Here is a 14,500-nt window from a genome sequence, read left to right on the forward strand (position 1 = left end):
CTGCCTGGATCTGTCCGTGTTTTTATTTTACTTTTTACCTTCCTATATTTTTTAACTTTATTTTATCGTTTTACTTTGTTTTATTTCCTTGCTGACTCTATTTTTTTCTTCACTCTATTTTATTATTTCAAGCACTTCATTTTTTTTCTTTAATTATTTATTCTTATTCCTTTACTTTGTTTTATATTTACTGTGATTTTGTTTAATACTTCATCATAATTTTTTGACTTCAGTTTACTTTTTAAATTTATTCTAGTCTTTAACATCATTTGGTTTTTTCCCTTATTTTATTTTTTTCTTCGTCCCCTTGCTCCCTCTAGTTATTTACTTTAGTTTAGTCTTTGACTTCATTTTGTCATATATTTGATTTACTTTATTTTATTTCTCCTCTATTGTCTCTGTTATTCCATCATTTCTACTATTCTATTATTTCCACTATTCTATTATTTTATTTATTTTTTTCTCTGTAAATATTTCATTTTCATTCTGGGAGTGGTAGGTTTAAAGGGGAGAAGAGACAGTGTATAGCGCTAGAGTGCGAGGGATAGAGGTGCGCGTGACTCCGGGCCCTACTGCAGCTCCGGTGCGGAGTGCTTTGCCTACAAATGCGACCCCGTCTCAGCACCTACGCGCTGAACCGCACTCTCGTGTTCATTCTCACTCCGGATTTTCCGTCGGACGGAATCAACGATTTTTAACAGTGTGGGAGACGATAAATAAGAGACAAACTAACCGAGTATAAAAATCAGCGGAGGGAAATAAACGGTCGCGGCGGGGAGACTGAGAGCAGTGGCGAGGTGTGAACGATCGAGTTTCGATACTTCCCCATTTGAACCTATGGTAAAGAATCGATTATTAAGGAACACCCTGTTTATCGATCCTTTTTCATGGGTTTAGATGGCATATCAATCGATGTATCGCAAAGCACGGGAAACGGAAAGCAGTGGCGAGGAGTGAACGATCAATTATCGATACTTCCCCATTTGAAGCTATGGTAAAGAATCGATTATTAAGGAACACCCTGTTTATCGATCCTTTTTCATGGGTTTAGATGGCATACCAATCGATGTATCGCAAAGCACGGAAGCGAGGGCGAGCGCGGATCGGGAATCTGAAGAGCCCGCGGCTCCCAGGTCCGTGTTCGACTCGTCGTCGCTCCTCTGACGTAAGGGCGTACCTCGATTCTGACATGAGCCCTAGAAAACGTGGAGTTATATGGACAACAGGGTTCACGTGAAAATCCAGATACGCCCTTATGTCAGAGGGGCAACGTCATATCGAGCAGGAATTAATAATGTCCCCGGTTCGGACAAAATGAACTAAAGTCCGGGATCTATAAAATCCAATGCAATTGGACCGCGTTGAACAGAAAGGAACCAAGCCACATCAGCTATTGCCAAATTCAATTGAGCAATTTAATTTTTTACATGAAAACGGTTGTGCGGATTTTTGTGCAAATTTCAGTGAAAATTCTCAATAGTTTGAAGCAAATTCCCTAAAAATGTTTCAATTAGTCCACTCAAAAATTTTCTCGTACACAATTGAATTGCCCAGTTAAAAATGGCAATAGCTCATGTGGCTTGGTTCCTTTCTGTTAAACTTGGTCCAATTGTGCTCTTGGGGTCTCTTGAATATATGTAGAGTCTAGCAGCCTGATTGTTGAAACTTTAATTGGCTATGTCGGCAAGATAAGACAAGACATAGCCCTATCTGCGCCGTGTAATGTATCAATTTTCGATTCTTGTCAGGCCGACATAAATTTCAACAATCGGGCTGCAGACTCTTTAAATATTCGACAGTAATAAATACTCTTGATTCTATCGGATTTTCCTTGCGGTGATAAGACCGTGGTGCTTCCTCATGATTTGCGTTCGGAAGCGTCGTCCTAGTGCGCAACGACTGCATGGAACGACTCCTCTTGCGAGATGTTCACGTGTGCCGCAGTATTGTTTCTGAAGCCGGAAATCGAAAAAAAAAAAACATATTTCTTGGGTAGATTGGTAAGCTGGGAGTGTATTTCGAACTTTCCCGATGTACTCATCTTTATTTTTGAGGCATTCTCTTCGAGAAATAACTCTTCTTCTCGCTCTACACAGGAAAAAAAAACACATTGGATCCAGAGTCTAGACTCTTAAAAACATCGACAAGAAAAAATACTCTTGATTCAATCAGAATCTAGCTTAAATCAAGAACCAAGCCTCTTAATTTAAGCGGATTTCGTTTTGATTCAAGCAAAAATCCGATTGAATCAAGAGTATTTTTTCTTGTCAATGTTTTCAAGAGTCTGGACTCTAGATCCAATGTGTTTTTTTTCCAGTGTAGCTGTTTGCAACAGACCTATTTTACCACGGTAGGTTTTCTGAGCATTAGATGTTTCATGCACACGATGATCGAATTTCAAAAAGTTCTTAGTACTACTCAGTGAGACATTTACCGGGGAACTTCGGAGACGAAAATAAATATTTCCGGCTGAGATGGCGACCATGGTTGGAACTTGTGAGGCGAAAAGCGGGTGGGGAACTGCAAATCGCGAACCCGACCCGCGGCCCGCTGGGACTCGAGCAACGAATGGTCAATACCTCAGAGAATTCCGAAAACCCAAATCCGAAGTTGTGAGAGCTGCTACGCCGCTGGACTTCTAAATCGCAACTATTCGCCTTGGAATTTTCAAAGCCGCTGCAAATCTCTTTCAAGCAGTGGCGTGGCGTGCTTTGCGATATATCGATTGCTTTGCCATTTAAACCCATGAGAAAGGATCGATAGACAGGGCGTTCGCAGCGAACACCTTAATAATCGATTCTTTACCATAGCTTCAAATGGGGAAATATCGATTTATATCGAATCACGCCACGCCACTGCTTACAAGAGAGGGCGCGCGGGATCAAATGCTGAGTGCATTTTCCGGGTAGTATATTTTGGGAAAAGGTTTCGTGTAGGTATCTATTTTTGAGCGTTCACCACGTTAGTAGTGTACGCTCTTTCCCGTCGTTTTGCATCGGGTATGTTACTAATGGATCCATTGCTAAAGGTCCGCACTGCTCCATGGGAATTGGCGCAATTTTTCGTGGCGGGAAGCAATACCTATTTTCTCAATTTTTTTAATGTATCGTTTCTACCTTTTTCCTCCTATTTTGACCACTTTAGGTAATGCCTGTAGGTTTGTTTTTGAGACATTAATATCTTTACCTTTTAAAACTCTGCAACGTACCTTTAGTTAATGACTCTTTCAAGGATTTTATGAGGAGTTTAACACTCACAAAGCGCAGACGATGTGCTTTTACGTGCTTTTGGAAATTCCTAGGGGTGCAAACACTGCTATTCGCTCGAACTCCTTGTGCGGTTCGAGATCTCCCACTTGTGAGTTTAAAACTAACAAAGCGCAGAAGATGTAACTTCACGAGCTTTTGGGAATTCCTAGGTGTGCAAACACGGCTTTTTGGTCGATCGCATTCCACGATTCGAGATCTTCCACTTGTAAGTTTAAAACTCACGAAGCGCCAGAAGTGCGTTTTTGTGCTTTTGGGGATTCCTAAGGGTGCAAACACGGCTATTCGGTCAAACGCATTGTGCGATTCGAGACCTTCCACTTGTGAGTTTAAAACTCACAAAGCGCGCCAAAAGTGCGTTTACGTGTTTTTGCAAATTCCTAGGGGTGCGAACACGGCTATTCTGTCGAACGCATTGTGCGATTCGGGATCTTTCACTCATGAGTTTAAGACTTACAAAGCGCGCCAAAAGTGCGTTTACGTGTTTTTGCAAATTCCTAAGGGCTGCAAACACGGCTATTCGGTCGAACGCAATGTGCTATTCGATCGAACTGCACAATGAGTTCCATTGTGCAGTTCGAGATCACTCACTTGAGATTTTAAAACTCACAAAGCGCAGAAGATGTAACTTTACGTGCTTTTGGGGATTCCTAGGGGAGCAAACACGGCTCTTTGGTCGATCGCATCCCACCATTCAAGATCTTCCGCTTGTGAGTTTAAAACTCACGAAACTCGGAAGATGTGCGTTTACGTGCTTTTGATTCCTAGGAGTGCAAACACGGCTATTGGGTCGAACGCATTGAGCGACTCGAGATCCTTCACTTGTGAGTTTAAAACTCACGAAGCGCAGAAGATATAACTTTACGTGATTTTGGGGATAAAACTCACGAAGCGCGCCAGATGTGCGTTTACGTGCTTTTGGAAATTCCTAGGGGTGCAAACACGGTTATTCGGTCGAACGCATTGTGCGATTCAAGATCTTTCACTTGTGAGTTTAAAACTCACGAAACGCGGAAGATAGGCGTTCACGTGCTTCTTCTAAAAAGAAATTGAAAGAATAACGTTCTGGAGACGTTCATGGAACGGGAGCACTGGTTTTCCCTGACTTTTTGAAATTCCCTGAAATTTCCCGGTATTCCCTGACCCTGGCAACCCTGTGATCGATAAATCCCTATCGTGGCAATATTTTTTATCGATCACGGTCATTCGATATGGCTTCAACAATCGAGCCGCTTGCACTGAAAAAAAAATCTCGGTGTATTTACTGAGAAAAGGGTAAAATTACCAAGAATTCGGGGTTCTATTTGATCCCAGTTTTTTCTTGGTAAAATTACCATTCATGGAATTGGTAATTTTACCGAGAAATCTCGGTAAAATTATCGAACTTTCTCGGTAATTTTACTGGATCTTGGTAAAAACGCCAATATTTTTTAACGACTGTGGTAGAATTACCGAGATAAAATGTCAAAGTTACCGGGAATTGATTAGCAATAAAAGTGGTATTCTTACTTGAAAAAAAGAGTAAAAATACCGGTTTTCAGGAAAGCTTACCAGTCTGTTTTGGTAAAATTACCAATAATTGGTAAAAAAAGTTAGATGGTAAAGGTACCAACGGACCTTGGTAGAAACGCCGAGAATTTTTTTTCAGTGTGTCTTTTCAGCTGTCGGCGCGGCAACTGTGCTGGATTTCGGGCGATCCCTTCTCATAAACTGCCAACTACATGCAGTTGTGAGACGGCTCGTCCCGGTCCCTTCCGCGCCGCGACGACGGCGACAATCCCTGCCCGGTCCCTCCCGGAGATGAATTGGGGTTCAACGCATCCCTTCCTCCCGCGCCCCGCCGCGTAGATATGAAGCCCGGCGCGTTTTATTTCCTTCCGTCAACTCCAGCTTATCTCCGGATCAGGCCGTGGCAGCGTGAACCTTCCGATCCGGCTCTACTGGGCACAGGAAAAACGACCCATCAACATTCGAACGTTGCAAAATTTCCTCCGATATAATGCTTATTTTAACACAGGATATGCTAAGAGCAACGGAGATGGATTTCTGGAGGAGGTCGGCAGGAATTTCTAGGAGAGATCGGGTCCGTAATGAGACAATACGTCATATCATGGAAGTCGAAAATGACATCGTGGTCGACGTCATGACCAAACAGCTTGTCTGGTACGGTCATGTCAAGAGGATGACGGAGGAGAGGCTGCCAAAAAAGATGCTTGATTGGGTTCCTCCTAGGGGCTAGAGAGGGTGGCGACAGGGGGTATTAAATGAAATGAGGGAGTGTCAACTCCCTGATGACCTGTGGGAAGTCCGAGTTTTGTGGCGATTAGGCATCGCACAGCGCCAAAGAGCGCTATAAAAGCGACTCATGTATGTATGAAATGCTTATTTTTCCAGGAAAATGGAGATGTTGCATGTGTGAGGAATTTGCGATTTGACTGTTGATCCCTATATGTAATTTTTCACGAGAGACACGATGGTGCCACTGGTTTTCTCTGAAATCAACTCCCAAGCTGAAAAAAAGCTCTCAAGTTGAGGCCAAAATGGGTACATATAACAAGGTATTTAAAACATGAATTTGCATCAAATCTAAAAAATATATGTCTTTTAAACTCTCGGGAAAAATTGGAAAGAACGACCATACAAATTTTCAGAAAATTGGTATTTTATCAAAGGAAATTACGCAACGTCTGGAGGATCATACGGCGTTTTCTTTTGGTGCGGGAAGATTCGAAACCGTCACTCAGTGCTTCGCCAAAAGATGAGAGAAACGAGAGGGAAAACTCCGGAAATAAAAACGGGACAAATAAATGAATGGGAAGATTATGCGTTTCGAAGAATACAGCGTTTTGACAGTTGCAGCTCGAAGATCGGCGACACAAAATAAGCAGTGGCGTGGCGAGCTTTGCGATTTATCGATTTATCTGCCATTTGACCCTATGGAAAAGGATCGATAAATAGGGTGTTCGCAGCGAACATCTTAATAATCGATTCTTTACCATAGCTTCAAATATGGAAATATCGATAATCGATTATTCACGCCTCGCGATTGGAAATAAGATTTACTTAGACGTCAGTTCAGACACAATGTGGTTTGGAGATCCCACACTAAGAATCTAAACAGTGCAATCGGGTGAGGCAAATATTTAATTCGGAGGTTAACGCGTTAACGCGCGCAATGTAACGCCTAATGATGATTGATGAGCAACTTGTTGAGCAAAAAACCAAATACAATTTGCGTAATGACGACGGAAGAGAGTCATGGGGGAGCACTTTGGCAGGGAGGGTTCTGCAAATTAGGTTAGGATTGCTAAACCGATTACTCAACTCTTTGGTCACCGCTTATCAACGTGCGAATCTAAACGTTGACTTCCGAATGAACTTGTACTCTAAAGAGCAGATAGCAGTGCGGATCTCAAAGATATATTGTCTCTATGTCAGTTATCGATGGTTTATATAAACGGGAATAACGCTCTCCGAAAAGCATGCGTGTGACGTTATCCACCGCAGATGTCTGCCGTGCCAAAAAAGCACATCATAACTCTACTCTAGGTTATTCAGGTTTTTCTTTCAAAGAATTATTCCGTTTTTAGGGAAAAAACGAACTCCTGCCAAATAACTATGCACAATCGTTGACAACTTTTCGTGGAAAATTGAAACACGAAATTGATGAAGTACCTTTCAAATAGAACATTTTTTTTTTTTTTAAAGAAAAAAAATCTTCTCTTCCCGTGCCGCGTGCCGTCATACAAATTCAACAAGGCCTGTTGAGCAAGTATTAACCATTAGATTTGGGGGGGGGGGGGGGGAACACGGGAAATGGGTAACAAAGGCTAAAAAATTCAGATGTATAAAAGCCCTGGACGTTTTTATAAATTTTTTAGCCTTCATTGCCCATGTTTTACCTTCGGAATAATACGTTGTTGCCTGTGTTCATTCGATAGACAGCAATTTATTTTTGCCAGCAGTACCAAAAAAGACAGTGTCCCTCTGTAAAGAAGTCTCTGTCATCTCTTGATAAGTCATATTTTGTTCAAAGCAACAAAGTGTTTCTGTTTTTTTTTTCACTCGGTTCAGAACAAAGACATAAAGACGGAGTGCTCGTATCTAAAAGCACGGGGAAAAAGTGAAGCCTGGTTTGGCGCTGGGTGCTTGTGTGAGTGTGTAAATGAGCGCGGGAATCCATGGCGGCAAAAGGAAATTTGATTTGAACTTGTCCTCTTGATTTTTCCACATTTCTTCTTCTAAACGTATTTTAAATGCCTAAAAATGAACATATTAGGAACGTTGGGACTGCGTCCTACTATAATACACCTACTTTTGCTCGGTAACAGGCAGTAATCTCAGATAAAGTTAGTTTTTCTTCTGCTCTTGGTGGTTCTGCCGGTTCAAACAGGCCGTTACAGTCGTAGATGACCGTTACTCCCAAATGAAATTAATCGGTCGACGACGGACCAAAACTAACCTAAAGTTATAAAAATATGAGTGTGTGAGTGAATTTGGGCAAAAATCAACCTAAAATACGTTGTTTCCGCAATTTTATTTAGTTCCCGCCCTACATTTGAATTTCAAACTTGTCCCGATTTCGCCGCCAATCCTCTAGCCAATAGTAGAGGTGATTGAAAAGAAGCTTTATTTTTTGGTTTTAGCGCTCCGTCTTTATGTCTTTTTTTCAGAACAGCCAATGAGAGAGCAACTTCCAATTTTAGGTTAGAAAACAGCGCTGTTTTATATAAAAACAACTTGTTTCTAAGCACGTTGCAGTTGTTGTACAACAATGTTGCTTCAAGGCTCCCCAACTCTGGCGCGCGAAAATAAGTCCCGATAAGTACCGATCGAAATGATCGAATATGCAGTTTATGCCTGTTACGTGAGTCTGAAACGGTTAGTAAACTGGTTTGCCAAATCAGTGGCGTGGCGTGCTTTGCGATATATCGATTGACCTGCCATTTAAAATTATGAATTGAATCGATAAACAGGGTGTTCGCGGCGAACACTTTAATAATCGATCTTTTACTATAGCTGCAAATGGGGAAATATCGATAAATCGCAAAGCACGCCACGCCACGGTGCCCAATCTAATCTATGTTAAATGGAAAAGTAGAGAAATGGTGTGGACGCAGCATCAGTTCTCCACCTCGTTACATGCAGTTCGGGCAATTTATTTGTGTTTTTTCTCGCTTAGATGGAAATAAATATCGATTTGTTATCATTGGTATCATTAAAAAAGGTTCTGCTTGACTAAGAGCATTCGATGACTGGCTAGAATCGATTATTTTCGTTGTGATCAACCTTTTTTATCAAATATGCTGGAGTCACAAAACTGATCTGGATGCAACTGCTTGAAGACCATAACTACATCCCTCTTTTTGAAAGAGGGGATTTTTGTCAAGTATTAGTTTTTGCCTCATCTTACTACTCTCTGTTGAAGAAACATTTAAATTATGAGGTTAAAACGAACCGCCTTGAGATGGAAACTGTCTGCGCCCGTATACATGACAGGCTGGAGAGACGTATAGCGTATACCAGTTATTTATCGGCCCGCTTTATTACGTCGCACAGTGGACCGAGTCAATAGGAGAAATCGGACACAATCTTGAAACTTTGAAAGCTTATATTTTCGAAAATATGAACCAAAGAAGTTTAAGAGTGGTTCCATTGGTTTTTTCGTGATATTTCATTTCAGAGACACCCATTGAAATCTAATTTTTGACGAAATAAACGTACTTTGAAATTTTAGCCAAAGATTTCATGTCCGACCTCTCTGATTGATCGGTATGTGGAGTGTAGCCGAGTGCTAGAAATAATGGAACATTTTTTTTTTTAAAAAAAAACTTACATTTTATTGATAAAATTTGACCGAAGCTTTTCGAAGCGAGGACTTCATCGTCAGGGTCACAAAGTATACATCACAATAACAATTGACGGTAACAATTGATAACAAATTTACCGATCAAAACACTCTGACATCTGTTACCTTGTCTGAAAGTAAGTTATGACCTTCGTGATTTCTACTTTGTGACCCTGACGATGAAGCGCTTGCCTCGAAAAGCTTCACGGAAAAAAAAGAGGTAGGGGTTATGTCCGGACTGTTGGATGATATCAGATATGGACAATTCCAATTAATTATGGTATTACCCCAATTTATTGTGGTATTACCCCAATTAATTGTGATACTGTACCAATAAATTGGGTTACTTACCGAAATGTTGCGGTGCTACCGCAATTTGAGTTGCGATACTATCAAAATCAACTGGAAATGTCCATAGCATGCAAAAAATTGGGGTAGTACCACAATTTTAGGGGATAACCCCTGACACTTTTTTATCCGTGTTCGGTAAAATTTTATTAATAAAATGTAAGTTTTTTTAAGAGAAAATGTTACATCATTTCTGGCACTTGGCTACACTCCACTACTGACCGCACTGTTTTTGACGCACTGCGTGAAGTATTCATGAAGTCTAGTAGGCGCTATGCATTTCACGCTGACCGCACTGTTTTTGACGTAATGCGTGAAGTATTCATGCAGTCTTGTAGGCGCTATGCGTTTCACGTCGGCCGCTGCCGACTCCACATGCCGACATATTCAATGCTACTACCTTTAGGATATTGTTTAATACAATGTTCGCTGAACTTGGTCTCTGATTGACTCGATCCACCGTGCAACGGTGTCAGCACACTCGCCGCAATTACACGAAAAATCATCTATTCTGCATTCTCTCAAAAGAAAAAGTCTAAACTATATTTTAAAACTCGACAACGTTGTCGAGAAACGTTGCCGACGTCGACGAACTCACCTTCTATTCGGACGCATTTAAATCAAAGGGAACTATATCCCATGCAACATGAGTCATGTAATGCGTGTACTTTTACAGCTTTCAGGGCTCATGACAGGATAGATACAATTCATTTTGATTTAAACACGTCAATTTTACCTTTTCAGGCGGGTGTCTAGTATTTTTTAACTTTGAAAAATCCTGATATTTTCCTGGTTTTTCCTGGTATTTTATAAAAAAATTCCCGATTTTTTCATTTTGAAAAGTCCTGATATTTTCCTGATTTTTCTTTGAGAAATTATCAGAAACAAAGACGGCGCGACGACTCCTGGCACGGTAGGCAAAAAGCAGTAAGACTTCTCCACTGAGGAGATTCGCGTGAGAAAAATTCTTGATAAAACGTCCGATTTTTCCGATTTTCCTGATATTTTCCTGATTTTTTCCTGATCGGCCAAAATTCCAGATTTTTTTCCGGATTTTCCGGTTTTTCCTGATGCTGGACACCCTGCTTTTAAAAAAACCCTCCGCACGGAGACGTGTCAACCGCGGGTGACGGCCACTTCGCTGCGTGTTTTATGAATTCATTTAAAACACTTTACAAGGGGGTTGTAACCTCGTCGGCCGCCCTTCGCCGCAACCCCCCCCCCCTCCCCAGCCGCCCCCTGTGCGGCCCTTGAGACGAGATGCGCCCCCTTCTTCCCCGAGTATCTCGGGAGTTTCATTAGGAACCGGGAGAATAAATAGATATAAAAGACGGTAAACAATAAGGCGGCGCGCGCCGAGACTTGATGATGCTTACGGGGCAGGTTATACAGGCTCATGACGTCATTGCAGACGTTAGTTATAGAAATTACGACACCTGACCCGCCTGATTTACAAAGTAAACCTTTTAACGTTATACTTAGATTGAGGGTTCGAATTTATCCCAGGCGTTGAGGGACTTATACACTGAAAAAAAAGTTCGGTTCGCAGAACCAGAATTCTGCTTGGGACAACCAGAAATTCTGGTTGCATTTCACAACCAGACATTCTGGTTGCATTTCACAACCAGACATTCTGGTTACGCCGAGCGACCGTTTCTGGTATATCCAATCAGAAGAATCTGGTTACAACAACAAGAAATTTCCAGCTGCGTCAACCGATACAGCTGATAGTCACATCCAGAATTCTGGTTATGGCGACCAGAGTTTCTTCAACGAGAAGTTCTGATTAAATCATGAAGCTTCTTTTCTTTCAGTGTACGTGCAACGCATAATAGTGGCATCATTCTTAACTCTCATATGTCACAATTACTCCAGGAAGAAATCAGGAATAATTCATTGAGCGTGGCGAGGGACATTGGCTTTACCTCACTGTCACTTTGCCTTCAGTTTTCAGTGTAGGAGAATGATAAAATGAGCAACCCAGAACATAGGTGTCTCCTCGTGGGAATGAAAGAAAAATATATCGTCGGCTAAAGTGCAAAACCACGTTTCTCCATTGCAGTTTCTCAAAACCTCTGTTTCTATTTTAATTCTCAGAGGGAGACAAGTCAAGTATATAACTTGCAATTCATACTCAATATTCTGCTAAGATTAGATAGGATAGAATATCTACCAATATGGATACAAAGGAGCAAATTATGTCATTTATTCTGACTTGTACCTCGAAAAATTCAGTTAAATTTCTTGAATTGAAATTATTTAAAATTTTCGGTTTGCACACACAAGAAAAATAGACAATTATTCGAGGGGATCGGACTATTGCCAGGTATAAAGCATCAAAAACAAAAAATTCAAGTAAATTTTTGTTAATCTTCGATCTTCCATGTATTGCAGCATCCTTTCTCCGGATGGAATTGATATTTTAATTTGGTCATGAGTTGATTAAATTGCTCTTTAAAACACACAAGACCAAAAAAATTAAGCAGTGCATTATTCCTTCTTACTTACTTTTTTACTTTCTCGCTCCCCTAGGGTAGAAAGGAAGTATTGTCATCCTCCAAGACGAAAAAAAAAGAAGAAAAGTTGAAATTTCATCATTTCTAGACGTTTTAAGGTCCCAGGAGTCAAAATAACCATACTTGAAAAAATGTGTGTCCGTCGGTCCGACGTCCCCCAAATCTGTCTACAGCGATATCTCAGAATCTATCTGTTCGATTTCATTCAAAATTGGCACATAACACCATATCTATGATCACCTTATGCACGTCAAACGATTTTGGGGTACGCTAAAATTTGTAGGGGGGGGGGGGGGGGCTACGCAAAATTGTCCATTTTTTTAAAAATAATAATCACGAACTTAATTTAATATTCAAGCCACGTCAGACCGTCGGACGATGGGAAACCAGGTGATAAATTGTATTCGTAATAATCGAGGGCTTCCAAAGTAAATCAACGAATATTAATTGCATCGACCCGATTCGCTACGACTTGTCCCCCGACAAAACACAACTCACTCGCGTAAATATTCATGATGGCGGGGCGCCGCTGATGATGAATCCACCCTTCTAATTAACCTTTGTGTTTTTTAGGATTGAGGGATTTTTGCCCCGGCGGAATGAGGAAACTCTATTAATTCATTTCACTTCCCGGCATTTTTCCCAGCGTTGGGGCTCCGCATTTGAGCGCTCGATGTAATTACCCGACGCCGATGACGTCACTCTGATCAGAGTTGCAAGCTGAGTGAAATATCAAAATTTCCCGATCTTTAACTAACTTAAAAACACAACAAAAAATAATACAAAATGAGTTAAACATTGGATAGGGTGCTTCTTAAAGATATTACAGGAGATAAACTTCAACGTTTGGCATTGTGCTGGGTAAATAGGCTTGATAATTGAAGCGCCGCACAGTGGATCGAGTCAATGAGAAAGTCGGACAAAATATGGAAACTTTAAAAGTGAATAACTCCGTTGAATCAAAACTTTAAGATTTTAAAAGTGAGTTTATTGGTTTCCTCGTAAAATTTTCTTCCAAGATCACCCCTTAAAATTAAAAATGTGTCGAATTAAACTTCAAAATTTGCAGTTTTGGTCAAAAATTTCATGTTCGACCTCTCTGATTGACTCGATCCACTGTGCGCCGCGCCGTGTGCAGAAAGGGCATTTCTTGGTTGCAGTGTCTCAGAATCTTTGCTAACGTTTCATCCCCTTTAATTAAAGTAAATACATGGAATTCGTTGAATGTTTTGCTGAATTTTTCTCATGATCTTACAATGCTAAAAAAGAAAAATACCAGAAAATTCACTAAAGATTTTCCCCGCTAAAATATAAATTAGCAGTGGATATTCGAAAACGCCGCAACTGAGGCTTGCTCTTTCTGCCCAAGACGCCTCAATATTGTGAGATAAACTTCTACATTTGGCATTATGCTTGATGAATAGGTTATTTTTAAATTTCCACATCATGCCCGACCATTTCCACTGACTCGCTCCACGATGCGGCGTGGCAAATTCAGAGGGGGCTCGGGGCCCCCCACCTCAATCCTTCGTTTATGACAAGTCGACCCGTTACCTAAATTGTAGTTAAACGCGGTGGCGAGAGCAGTAATGCGATTACCCGCCGCACAATGGATCGAAACAATGCGAGAGGTCGGACATGATTTAAAAACTTTAGAAGCGTATAGCTGCATCAATATGAAATGTTGATGTTTTAAGAGTGGTTCCATCGGTTTCCTCGTAAAATTTCCTACTAGAATCACCCTTTTAAATTTGAAACTTGGCGAAATAAACATCGAAGTTTGGAGTTTTGGTCCAGAAAAGCATGTCCAAACTATTCTATTGACTCGCTCCACTTTGCGTCGAGCGGTAGCGATGCATCAAGGGATCGCGGACCCTGGATAGGGCGGCGGGGGGGGGGGGGGGGCTCAGATCATCTCGCTTCCAGAACCTAGAAGGCTCGCCCTGAACGGAGAGTCCAGCGGTCTTATGAAAGGCGATTTGTAAGAAAAAATCGATTCAATTTTGAGACAAAAATGAGTGAGTATTGAAAAACAGCGGAAAGCATGGAATCGAAATGAGACGTGTCTGCTTTACTATAAAAAATTGTACAACCATATCGAAAATCAGAAACTTACCAAAACGGTCAAAAAACAGTCTAAAGAGGGTCATTTGGAAGACAGATCAGGGAGCACTTTGGGAAACTTTTCTTTTTACGAGAAAAAACAAAAATACTGAGAAACGTGGCCCGAACTGCGTGTAAGATGACGGTAAAATAGTGCTGTATTCAGATTACGTGTCATTTAGCCACAGCTTATTTAGCCACGTGGCAAAATGCAACAAAAAATGTTGCATCTTGCCACAGATTCTAGGTGCTATGTGAAACGAAACAAGAAAAAATAGTGTAGCAAAGTGCAACAAATTATGTTGCAGTTAGCTACATGACCAAAGGACAAAACCACGTATCTGCATGGCAGCATTAACGAACCTAATTGAAACGAACTTGACTTAACCTAACCTAACCTAACCTAACCTCACCCTAAC

The 14,500-nt window shown here is 41.0% G+C and overlaps 1 protein-coding gene across 11 annotated transcripts in view; it reads right to left on the reverse strand.

Annotated features, from left to right (window-relative positions):
• Nucleotides 1-14,500, reverse strand: part of CASK (peripheral plasma membrane protein CASK) — an 832,536-nt gene that overhangs the window by 576,968 nt on the left and 241,068 nt on the right. The gene's annotated exons all lie outside the window — the stretch shown is intronic.

This window comes from Bemisia tabaci, chromosome 10 (assembly GCF_918797505.1).
Source record: "Bemisia tabaci chromosome 10, PGI_BMITA_v3".
NCBI lineage: Eukaryota > Metazoa > Arthropoda > Insecta > Hemiptera > Aleyrodidae > Bemisia > Bemisia tabaci.